Source organism: Aquarana catesbeiana, linkage group LG11 (assembly GCF_042186555.1).
Source record: "Aquarana catesbeiana isolate 2022-GZ linkage group LG11, ASM4218655v1, whole genome shotgun sequence".
In the NCBI taxonomy this organism is placed as follows: Eukaryota; Metazoa; Chordata; class Amphibia; order Anura; family Ranidae; genus Aquarana; species Aquarana catesbeiana.
The window spans coordinates 229,948,666-229,961,460 of record NC_133334.1 but is presented as its reverse complement, the minus strand read 5'-3'; the positions used below and the strand labels follow the sequence as shown (position 1 = coordinate 229,961,460).

General features: G+C 46.7%; 1 protein-coding gene across 1 annotated transcript in view; it reads right to left on the bottom strand.

Annotated features, from left to right (window-relative positions):
- LOC141111651 (inactive hydroxysteroid dehydrogenase-like protein 1) overlaps positions 1-10,642 on the bottom strand; it is a 63,329-nt gene extending 52,687 nt beyond the window's left edge. Inside the window, exon 1 of the mRNA XM_073603804.1 lies at positions 10,563-10,642. The gene's annotated coding sequence lies outside the window, so the exon portion shown is untranslated. The remainder of the gene's footprint in view (positions 1-10,562) is intronic.
- Between the last annotated feature and the right edge of the window lie 2,153 nt (positions 10,643-12,795).

Here is a 12,795-nt window from a genome sequence, read left to right as displayed (position 1 = left end):
GACAGTGAGACATTGTCCTGATGCGCGGCTGCAGAGATCGGGAAATGTTTCCCTAGATATAAAGGAAAAAAAAAACGCGCTAAAAAGCAAACAATTATAAACACTGAACTGCAGCCGCAACAAAAAGACACTAATATCAGTGTAATAAAACTAAAAAGAATAAAACTAAGTGCGCTTACAGTCAAGTGGTCAAAAGTCTATAAATTAAGTGATGATAAAATTCATAAATAGCCTGTAAGTGGTTAATGAAATCCAATAATAAATAAATAAGTTCATAAATTGCCTATGAATAAATGATAAAGTCCAATATTGAATAAAGTGCACATGCGGTTAAGTGACCAAAAAAAATGTTAAAATATGAACAATAAAAATATAAACAATAAAACAGTGATCAAAGTTCATAAATGGCTGGTGAATAAACAATAAATAAAGTCCATTCGTAGAGAGCTCAATGAGGACCCACAAATCCCATGAAGGAGAATCACAAAATCACACATCCACAGTTCATCGGTCCCAGCCCGTGTGAGAGGAAAGAGGAAAAGAGGGAGTGTGAAGGAAGTGTCCAGGCAGACGGTGGATCCAGGTGACAATAAAATTGAGCCCTTACCAGAAGTGGTGGACCTCCTTAATAGCAAGGTCATATGCGCATGCAGATACAGCCCTCTGCAGGGACAGATGGATGACAGCGTCCGGATACACCGATGTATATAACGTTCCAAGGGGAGGCAACTTCAGCGTGTCAGCCTAGGGAGAAGCACTCACTTGTTACGCAGGTCTTTTGACTGTGCTTTTCAACCTCCTCATGGCTTAGTATCTAGTCTGCTTAGTGCAAAAAAAAATGTTAAAAATGACAAGAGACAGTTTTTGACAATTCCTTTATTTAAATGCTTCTTCTTTCTTCTTTCTTCTATCTTCTTTCGTCTATCTTCCTTCGGTTTCTTCCTCCATCTTCTTCTTCTTCTGGTTCTTCTGGTTCTTCCTCCGGTGTTCTCGTCCGGCATCTTCCTCTGCGGCGCCGGCGTCTTCTTCCCTTCGTCTTCTGGGCCTCTCCGCATCCAGCATGATGGGAGGCTCCCGCTGTGTGACGCTTCTCCTCTTCTGACGGTTCTTAAATAATGGAGGGCGGGTCCAGCCGGTGACCCCGTCCCCCTCTGATGCACGGGAACTTCCCTGTGGCATTCCCCGTGATGTCAGAGGGGGCGGACAGGGAAGTCACCATGCGTCAGAGGGGGGCGGGGTCACCGGGTGGCCCCGCCCTCCATTATATAAGAGCCGTCAGAAAAGGAGAAGCTTCACACAGCAGGAGCCTCCCATTCTGCTGGATGCGGAGCGGCCCAGAAGACGAAGGGAAGAAGACGCCGGCACCGCGGAGGAAGATGCCGGACGAGAACACTGGAGGAAGAACCAGAAGAACCAGAAGAAGATGAAGATGAAGGAAGAAACCGAAGGAATATAGAAGAAAGAAGATAGAAGAAAGAAGATAGAAGAAAAAAGAAGCATTTAAATAAAGGAATTGTCAAAAACTGTCTCTTGTCATTTTTAACATTTTTGACACTTTTTTGTGAAATGGTAGGGGTACTTTTGTACCCCCTTACCATTTCACACAGGGGGGAGGGCCAGGATCTGGGGGTCCCCTTGTCAAAGGGGGCTTCCAGATTTCGATAAGCCCCCCGCCCGCAGACCCCCACAACCACCGGGCAAGGGTTGTGGGGATGAGGCCCTTGTCTCCATCAAGATGGGGACAAGGTGTTTTGGGGGGCTACCTCAAAGCACCCTCCCAATGTTGAGGGCATGTGGCCTGGTACGGTTCAGGAGGGGGGACGCTCTCTCGTGTCCCCCCCCTCTTTTCCTGCGGTCTGCCAGGTTGCGTGCTTGGATAAGGGTCTGGTATGGATTTTTGGGGAGACCCCACGCCATTTTTTTAAAAATTTTGGCGTGGGGTTCCCCTTAAAATCCATACCAGACCTGAAGGTTCTGGTATAGATTTTGAAGGGGACCCCACGGCATTTTTTTTTTTATTTTGGCCGGGGTTCCCCTTAATATCCATACCAGACCTGAAGGGCCTGGTATTGAATTCAGGGGGACCCCCACGTCATTTTTTTTTTCATTTTGGTTCGGGGTTCCCTTGTGGGGAATTCCCATGCTGTTTTTATCAATGAACATTTATGTGTATTGTCGGATCGGCAATTCATTATTAGCCGCTAGTTTTAAATGACTTTTTTTCCTTTGAAATGTCATTTTGCTGTCAGACTGTTCTAAACATGGGAAACATGCGCCCCTTTACAGGCATACTATAGACACCCCCCAGGTACGAAATTTAAAGGAATATTACACTTTTATTGTTTCACTTTAAGCATTATTAAAATCACCGCTCCTGAAAAAACTGCAGTTTTTAAAACTTTTTTTGCATTGATCCATGTCCCCTGGGGTAGGACCCAGGACCCCAAACACTTTTTATGACAATAACTTGCATATAAGCCTTTAAAATTAGCACTTTTGATTTCTCCCATAGACTTTTAAAGGGTGTTCCACGGCTTTCGAATTTGCTGCGAACACCCCAAATTGTTCGCTGTGCAGTGAACTGGCGAACAGCCGATGTTCGAGTCGAACATGAGTTCGACTCGAACTCGAAGATCATCCCTATTTGTAAGTTGGATGTTTGAAAGTAGGGGCCTGCCCTATATACTCTGCAGAAATTGCGGCCTTAGGTGTTGGTGTTGCCACAACACTGTAAGCCCTCACAGTTACTCTTGGTGGGCGCAGGAACGGGCTCTGCTGTGAAATATTAGATGAAGAATTGTAATTACATGCCCCTGTTGAACAGGGTCAGAAAAATTGGGCCTTTGGTGGTGGTGGTGCTGGTGCCACAACACTGTAAGTCCTCACAGTTACTCTTGGTGGGCGCAGAAACGGGCCCTGCTGTGAAATATTAGATCAAGAATTGTAATTACATGCACCGGTTGAACAGGGGCAGAAAAATTGGGCCTTTGGTGGTGGTGGTGCTGGTGCCACAACACTGTAAGTCCTCACAGTTACTCTTGGTGGGCGCAGAAACAGGCCCTGCTGTGAAATATTAGATCAAGAATTGTAATCACATGTCCCTGTTGAACAGGGGCAGAAAAATTGGGCCTTAGGCACTGGTGCCACAAAACTGCAACCCCCCACAGATACTCTAGTTGAAGCGCAGGAATGAGCCCTCCTGTAAAATATTGCATCAAAAATTGTAATTACACGCCCCTGTTAAACAGGGGCTGAAAAATTGGGCCTTAGGCACTGGTGCTGGTGCCACAACACTGCAACCCCTCACAGATACTCTAGTTGGAGCTCAGGAACGAGCCCTGCTGCAAAGTATTGCATCAAAAATTGTAATTACACGCCCCTGTTAAACAGGGGCTGAAAAATTGGGCCTTAGGCACTGGTGCTAGTGCCACAACACTGCAACCCCTCACAGATACTCTAGTTGGAGCGCAGGAACAAGCCCTGCTGCAAAGTATTGCATCAAAATTTGTAATTACACGCCCCTGTAAAACAGGGGCTGAAAAATTGGGCCTTAGCCACTGGTGGCGGCGCCCAGAACCAAAAATATTCTTACAAGCTATCAGCATGATCATTGAGGAGGAAGAGGATAGTCACCCAGCATCAGCATTGGCAGCCTTGAAGGGATCTGACATTTCAAAAAAAAATTATTCGGTTACATCAGCATCAGGTGCTTGGTAGCTGGTGGTGATCCAAGACTGATTAATTTTTATGAAAGTCAGTCGATCGACCGAGTCGGTGGAAAGTGCACCCTGTGATCGGTTACAAAACCTCCAGCAGCACTGAATGTGCGTTACGAAAGAACGCTGGATGCAGGACAGGCAAGTAGCTCAATTGCATATTGTGCAAGCTCTGGCCAGTGATCCATCCTCAGGACCCAGTAACCCAGAGGATTTTCGGTGGGAAAGGTGTCCAAGTCAGATCTTGCCCCTAGGCACCATTCCTGCACCATGTAAAACAGACGCTGGCGATGGTTGCTGGAACCGATCATACCTTGGGGCTGCGGACTAAAAAATTGTCTGAAAGCATCGGTCAGACGGCCACCTTCTCCACCGCTCCTTCTTTGACTGACCGAAGCCTCAGCAACACATTGTCCAGGAACAGGAGTTTGTAACCTCCCAGTCTCTGGGAACGCGTTGCACAGACCTTTCTGATCCGCAGCCACCTCCTCCCAGCCACGTACAAGTCCATGGGTTGTTTGGGACTGTAAATGATCCCTTAAAGACTGCTGCTGATGCTGAGTGCCAGGCTCCACCTCCATGCTGACACAATCCTCCTCTTCCTCTTCCTCCTCCTCGTCCTCTTCCTGTGTGATCGGCGGGCACGCAGGAACACTGTCTGGATAAAGGGGGCCTTGAGAGCTAAGGAAGTCCTCCTCTTCCTGCCTCTGTTCTGCCTCAAGTGCCCTGTCCATTATTCCACGCAGCGTGTGCTCCAACAGATGGACAAGGGGACAGTGTGACTGATGCATGCACTGTCACTGCTCACCATCCTCGTGGCCTCCTCAAATGGTGACAGGACAGTGCATGCATCCCTGATCATGGCCCACTGGCGTGGGGAAAAAAAAACAAGCTCCCCTGACCCTGTCCCGGTGCCATAGTCGCACAGGTACTCATTGATGGCCCTCTGCTGCGTGTGCAGCCACTGCAGCATGGCCAACGTTGAGTTCCACCTGGTGGACATGTCACAGATTAGGCGGTTCTTGGGCAGGTTAAATTCCTTTCCAGCCGAGCACTGGCATTATATGACCTGCGGAAATGCACACAGACTTTCCTGGCCTGCCTCAGGACATCCTGTAAGCCCGGGTACCTGCCCAAGAACCGCTGCACCACCAAGTTAAGGACGTGAGCCAAACAGGGCACATGGGTCAGTTGTCCCTGTCGGAGGACGGAGAGGAGGTTGGTGTCATTGTCGCAAACCACCATACCTGCCTTAAGCTGGCGTGGTGTCAGCCACCTCTGAACCTGCCCCTGCAGAGCTGACAGAATCTCTGCCCCGTGTGGCTCCTGTCCCCCAAGCACACCAGCTCAAGCACCGCATGGCATCTTTTGGCCTGCGTGCTTGCGTAGCCCCTTGAACGCCTATGGAGCACCGTTGGTTCCAAAGTCAAATCAGCACAGGAAGAGGCCATGGAGGAAGAAGAAGAGGAGGGGGTGGAGGAGAGAGGTGTGGCAGAATCACCACTAGTAGTATTTTGAAGGCGTGGTGGCAGAACAACCTCCAACACTACTGCACCTTGTCCTGCATCCTTCCCAGCTGCCAGAAGAGTCACCCAGTGCGCGGTGAAAGATAGGTAATGTCCCTGTCCATGCCTGCTGGACCATGAGTCAGCGGTAATATGCACCTTACCACTGACCAGTGAGGCCAAGACATTGCCTTCCATGCCGGTAGAGAGCCGGAATCGCCTTCCGTGAGAAAAAGTGGCGTTTGGGAACCTGCCACTGAGGAACCGCACATTCCACAAACTCACGGAAGGGGGCAGAGTCTACCAACTGAAAAGGCGGCAGTTGAAGTGCTAGCAATTTAGCCAAGCTAGCATTCAATAGCTGGGCTTGTGGATAGCTGGGAGCGAACTTCTTTCGGCGGTGCAGCAGCTGGGGCAGGGAAATTTGCCTGGTACAATCTAACATCGGTGTACCGATAGCAGATTGCCCCCAAGTACTTGGCTGTGACACACCTAATTCTACACCTTCATACCTCTCAGTGCAGGTCTCAGAGAGGACTGAAGGTATAGTGGGGTTTGAGATCCCAGCTGATGAGGAGCAAGGAGAGGTCCTCTTTGTTCTTTGGTGTGGGTCTTTTAGGTACGCTTGCCAACGAACTGCATGGCAGGTCAACATATGTCTGGTCAAGCATGTGGTGCCCAAGTGGGAGATGTTTTGGCCATGAGAGATACGCTTGAGACATATGTTGCAAATAGCAGCGGTGGGATCTGATGCACTCGTCTCAAAAAAGGCCCACACCAAAGAACTTTTGGAATAATGCACAGAGACAGCAGCGCCCTGCACATGCGGAGCTCTGCGGTGTGATGCAGTAGGTGTGCTGCCCTTAAGCTGGCCCCTGGAGGGCATCCTGCCTCGTTGGTTATGTGCCTCCTCCTCCTCCTCTCTCCTATCAGGCACCCACGTGGAGTCAGTGACCTCTTCATCCCCTCCCTCCTCTTCACTGGAGCAAAGCTGGCAGTATGCTGCAGCTGGGGGAACATGACTGCCAGATTGCTGTCCTTCTTGGGCACCCCCTCTCTCTGTTCTCACGTTACTGCCTTCCTCTAGCTGGGTACCATCATCGGAGCCTTCAAAATGCTGGGCATCCTCCTGGAGCATGTACCCAACACTGTGGTCAAACAGTTCGGGGGACTCCTCAGAAGGACATGGTGGGGCTAGGGAAGGAGTGACTGATGCCATTGAACCAAGGGAAGAGGCCGCGTTGGCAGCTGCTTTGCCAAAGTACCCTGAGCCTGGGTGAGAGAGAATGAGGAGGATGAGGACGGCTTGGTCATCCACTCTACCAAGTCTTCCGCATGTTGCGGCTCAACGCGGCCAGCTACCGAAAAAAAGGACAAGCGTGTCCCACGGCCACGTGCTGATGAGGATGCACCGTCTCCACGACCAGCACTGTTGACTCTAGACACAGAGCCTGCTTGCCCTCTTTTATTGGCTTGTGACTGTCTGCCTCTCCTTGTTGGCCTTCCAGACATACTAATGGCCTGCAGTGAGATGTAGCTGCACAAAGCTGGGATGTATATATATACTGATACTGCAGCTAGCAGAATCAACTGCCTGCCTGTAGTATTATTAGTATGGGAACACCAGCAATTGTCTTCAGGTAGCTTTAGGTGCACACTGTGCAGAGGACGCAATACACTAACTGTAAATACTGTAGCTGCCTGCCTGTGGTATTAATAGGATCAGAAGAACACCACCAATTTTATTCAGGTAGCTTTAGGTGCACACTGTGCAGAGGACACAGTACACTAACTGTAAATACTGTAGCTGCCTGCCTGTGGTATTAATAGGAGCAGAACAACAGCAATTTTCTTCAGGTAGCTTTAGGTGCACACTGTGCAGAGGACACAGTACACTAACTATAAATACTGTAGCTGCCTGCCTGTGGTATTAATAGAAGCAGAACAACAGCAATTTTCTTCAGGTAGCTTTAGGTGCACACTGTGCAGAGGACGCAGTACACTAACTGTAAATACTGTAGCTGCCTGTCTGTGGTATTAATAGGATCAGAAGAACACCACCAATTTTATTCAGGTAGCTTTAGGTGCACACTGTGCAGAGGACACAGTACACTAATTGTAAATACTGTAGATGCCTGCCTGTGGTATTAATAGGAGCAGAACAACAGCAATTGTCTCCAGGTAGCTTTAGGTGCACACTGTGCTGAGGACCCACTACACTAACTGTAAATACTGCAGCTGCCTGCTGTACTGTACTAATAGGATCAGAACAACACCACTAATTTTCTTCAGGTAGCTTTAGGTGCACGATAAGCAGAAAAATTCTCACCGCACAGGCATAGATCCACTTCCAGGTATCAACTCAGTTGTCTCTCAGGATAAAGAGCCCCAGGTGCTGGCTAATGCTGAGTCATGCTGAAGAAAATGAGAAAATCCGGACAGCCGCACTCCAGGAAGATGTATTTCAAAAGTTGTTTATTATAATAAATTCTTGAGCATACAGCATACAAAGCACTGTGGCAGAAAGTACAGGCAATCAGCTAACGCTTTTCGTGCTTATCCCAAGCGCTTACTATGAGTACTATGGGATAAGCACGAAGCGCGTTAGCTGATTGCCTGTACTTTCTGCCACAGTGCTTTGTATGATGTATGCTCAAGAATTTATTATAATAAACAACTTTTGAAATACATCTTCCTGGAGTGCGGCTGATTTTCTCATTTTCTTCAGTTTTAGGTGCACACTGTGCAGAGGACGCACTACACTAACTTGTAAATACTGCAGCTGCCTGCGGTACTGTACTAATAGGATCAGAAGAACACCACTAATTTTCTTCAGGTAGCTTTAGGTGCACACTGTGCAGAGGACGCACTACACTAACTTGTAAATACTACAGCTGCCTGTGGTACTGTACTAATAGGATCAGGAGAACACCACTAATTTTCTTCAGGTAGCTTTAGGTGCACACTGTGCAGAGGACGCACTACACTAACTTGTAAATACTGCAGCTGCCTGTGGTACTGTACTAATAGGATTAGAAGAGCACCACTAATTTTCTTCAGGTAGCTTTAGGTGCACACTGTGCAGAGGATGCACTACACTAACTTGTAAATACTACAGCTGCCTGTGGTACTGTACTAATAGGATCAGAAGAACACCACTAATTTTCTTCAGGTAGCTTTAGGTGCACACTGTGCAGAGGACGCACTACACTAACTTGTAAATACTACAGCTGCCTGTGGTTTTGTACTAATAGGATTAGAAGAACATCACTAATTTTCTTCAGGTAGCTTTAGGTGCACACTGTGCAGAGGACGCACTACACTAACTTGTAAATACTGCAGCTGCCTGCGGTACTCGAATTTGGGGGCGCGCATTACAGCGATCAGTGGTGCGGTGTTTCAGTCTGACACACCGCTACAACAATTTCGGTAAAGAGCCTCTGATGGAGGCTCTTTACCACATGATCAGCCGTGTCCAATCACAGCTGATCACGATGTAAACAGGAAGAGCCGTTGATCAGCTTTTCCTGACGCGAGTAGAGGAGAGACGATTTGCTGCTCTCCTGACAGGGGGGTCTGTGCTGATTGTTTATCAGTGCATCCCCCCCTCGGATGCCCGCCCAGGACCAGCAGGATGCCGCCAGGACCACCAGGGATTGCCACCACACTGGATCATCAGGTATGCCACCCTAGACCACCAGGGAAATGCCAATAAGTGCCTAAGCAGCTGCCAATCAGTGCCCAGGCAGCTGCCAATCAGTGCCCATCCCCAAAGCCTGCCAGTGTCATCAGTGATGCCTATTGGTGCCATCTATAAGTGCCACATATCAGTGCCCATCAGTGCCACATATCAATGCCCATCATTGCCCAACAGTGCCACCTATCAGTGCCCAGCAGTGCCGCCTATCAGTGCCACCCATAAGAACCCATCAGTGCAGCCTTTCAGTGCCCATCAGTGTTGCCTATCAGTGCCCACCAGTGCCACCCATGAGTGCCCATCAGTGCCACCTATCAATGCCCATCAGTGCTGTACATCAGTGCCACCCATCAGTGCCGCCTATCAGTGCCCCCTCATTGGTGCCACCTTATCAGTGTCCATCAGTGCCTCCTTATCAGTGCCCATCAGTGAAGGAGAAAATGTACTTATTTTAAAAATCTTATAACAGAAACAAAAGAAAACCTTTTTTTTCAAAATTTTTGGTCTTTTTTTTATTTGTTTAGCAAAAAATAAAAAAATCAGAGGTGATCAAATACCACCAAAAGAAAGTTATATTTGTAAGAACAAAATGATAAAAATTCTGTTTGGGTACAGTGTAGCATGACTGCCCAATTGTCATTAAACAGCGAAAGTGCTGAAAGCTGAAAATTGGCTTGGGCAGGAGGGGGTGTAAGTGCCTGGTATTGAAGTGGTTAAAAAATTAAAGCTAAAATTGATTATATCGTTCACATGATGTCTTGAGTCTAATGAAATGATTAAGTGAACATAAAAAGTCTTATTAGATTTGCTGAATTGGTGACTGAATATCTGATGGAATTGGCAGACTTGGATGGCCCAAAGGCTGGCCACCCGAAAAGCTATATCACAGGCACTCATTGTAATTTGGTGAAGGGAAAAGAAACGACTGCTCCAGACATCTGGGGATAACTAAGTATACTTGTCTGCAAGGACATCAGAAAAAGGAGATAGATGATAAATCCTTGACACCTTTCTGGGGAAAATATCCCTTTCTCAGGGCTAAAAACATACAAATATGAACAATAACAGCTGCTTATACTATAAAATGTAAAGTCATTTGTCAAAAAATTAAATAATCTGAAAAAAAAATACCAAGGCTTCAACCTAAATATATAGACATGCATGCACAAAACAGCATATAGTACTAACAACAAAATAAACTACTATAAGGAATGTCTATAAAAATTATTTGTAAACATACTGCCCCCCCAACCCCCCCAAAAAAAGTTTTGATGTTTTGAGAAAGATCAACTAAACATGTATTCCCTTAAAATCAACAGAACTTAAAGACAATTATACAAAAAATAATAATAATAATAATATATAAAACGTAGTAATACTGCAAATAGTGTACATTTTGTAAAAAGCCACAATGATATCGTTACATATTGAGATAGATAAAAATTGTATCCAAGAAAAAAAAAAAAGATTATTTTGTAAAATTCTTAGCAACTTACCGTAGAAAAGTTCTGCTATACAAAGTGATATGTTTTCAATAGTTTGAATGGCCTGCTGACTGAGTGATCAGATGGCATTTTAAAATGTATTGCATTGTAAAATGATCATAGGATGGCTATATATACATTTTATAGTAATAGTAATTACCTGAAAGATAGACCTTTGTCATGTAAGGTTCAGTAAGTAGCTGAAGAAAATCCGTTCATAACGAAAAGTACCTGGTAAATGAGGGAAAAGGGGCAGAAACTAAAGGAGGAGATAAAGGTGATGTTACAACATGCCATATGTATTAGCACATAATTAAAACCGGGGGACCGGGGGGGGGGGGGGGGGGTTAAAAAAATACTTGTCAATTTATTTGTTTATATGTACAAGGCTTTGGCTCACAAGCACATGAACAACGTTTTGCAGATATATAAGTGAATAGAAAATGTAAAGGCGTGTCAATAAATACATAGCGAATGAATAAACAGCTTTATGTTTTATTAAAATCAATTAGTGAAAAGCACAAATAAAGTCAACCAAGGTTCTTTGGACAAACATCTGCAGAAGTTACAAGTTTGTACGGTGAGAAAAGTGGCCATGCTAATAGAGCAAGTATTAAAGCAGAGTTCCACCCAAAAATATAACTTCTGCTTTTTGCAATCCTCCCCCTCTCCGGTGTCACATTTGACACCTTTCAGGGGGGAGGAGGGAGCAGACACCTGTGTAATACAGGTATTTGCTCCCACTTCCGGGCATAGATTACTGCTGATCGCGGTGCCCTACGCCACGTCTGGCGCCTACTCCGTCCCCCCCCCCCCGCTGTCTTCTGGGAGACACACAGGTCCCAGAAGACAGCAGGGACCAGTGGAATTGCACAGCGTGACTTGCGCATGCGCAGTAGGGAACCAAGAAGTGAAGCCACAAGGCTTCACTTCCTGATTTCCTTACCGAAGATGGCGGCGCCTCCAACCGAGAGCCGAGGGAAAGATCGGCTTCGGGTGCCGACATCGTGGGCGCCCAGGACAGGTAAGTGTCCATATTTTAAAAGTCAGCAGCTGCAGTATTTGTAAGATAAATAACAAAAGATGTAATCCTGAGTAGGTTAAAAAGAAAAATACAGGATAAGCACAATATGTACAGTATATACTGTAGAGCCGTGGCGAAAAGTTTTGAGAATGACACAAATATTCATTTTCACAAAGTCTGCTGCCTCAGCTTTTATGATGACAATTTGCATATACTCCAGAATGTTATGAAGAGTGATCAGATGAATTACAATTAATTGCAAAGTCCCTCTTTGCCATGAAAATGAACTTAAAGCAGTGTTCCACCTGCAATTTTTTATTTTAAAGTCAGCAGCTACAAACACTGTAGCTGCTGACTTTAAATAAGGACACTTACCTGTCCAGGGATCAAGTGCAGGCGCCGCCATTCTAATTAAGGGAAACAGGCAGTGGAGCCTTGCGGCTTCACTGCCCGTTTCCTACTGCGCATGCGTGAGTCACGCAGCACATTGTGAATGGCCGGCTGTCTTCTGGGACACACAGGTCCCAGAAGACATCGGGCGGCTCGCCGAAGAAGAGGATATGACGTCCTGCACCGCGGACCGGCTGGATCGGAAGTACAGGCTGTACTTCATAAAAAGGTAAGTTTGAAGAAAAAAAACATTTTTTTAATTAGCCAAAAACGAGGGGAGGAGAGGTGGTCTTTCATTTAAGCCCACCTCTCAAAAGTGGGTCCGCTTTAATCCCATAAACACATTTCCACTGCATTTTTGAAGGAGGCTTCAGGGCACCCAAGAAAGTCCTGCAAGTGCCAGAACTGTCTCCTACAGATGATTCAGCTGCGGGATCAGGGCGTCACCAGTGCAGAGCTTGCTCAGAAATGGCAGCAGGCAGGTCTGAGTGGATCTGCATGCACAGTGAGGAGAAGACTTTTGGAGGATGGACTGGTGTCAAGAAGGGCAGCAAAGAAGCCACTTCTCTCCAAGAAAAAAATCAGGGACAGACCGATATTCTGCAAAAGGCAGGGCTCGAGTCCTGCAGGAACGCATGGGAATGGCATTCCTGTACCTTTTCCACAGCAGGAATGCCATTCCCGTTAGCAGCCGCATCCAGGGCTGATGACTTCAGTGTGGTCTCTGCATAGCCATGGACAAGCCTTGGGAGTCGGACGGCTGCGGCGGCACTTTCTGTTCTATTTCTGCCTAAGCTCATCCCTCACTGTGCAGCTGTTTAGAAAAAAAAAAACAATTTCACCACTTTCGGTTTTAGGCGGATTAATCCGCAGCAGCACGCTACGCAGTTGAAGGCAGGCCTCTACTATATCAATACATTGGAGCCAGCCGGGAGCGCTGCTGCAGATTAATCCGCCCAAAGCCAAAAGTGGTGAAATA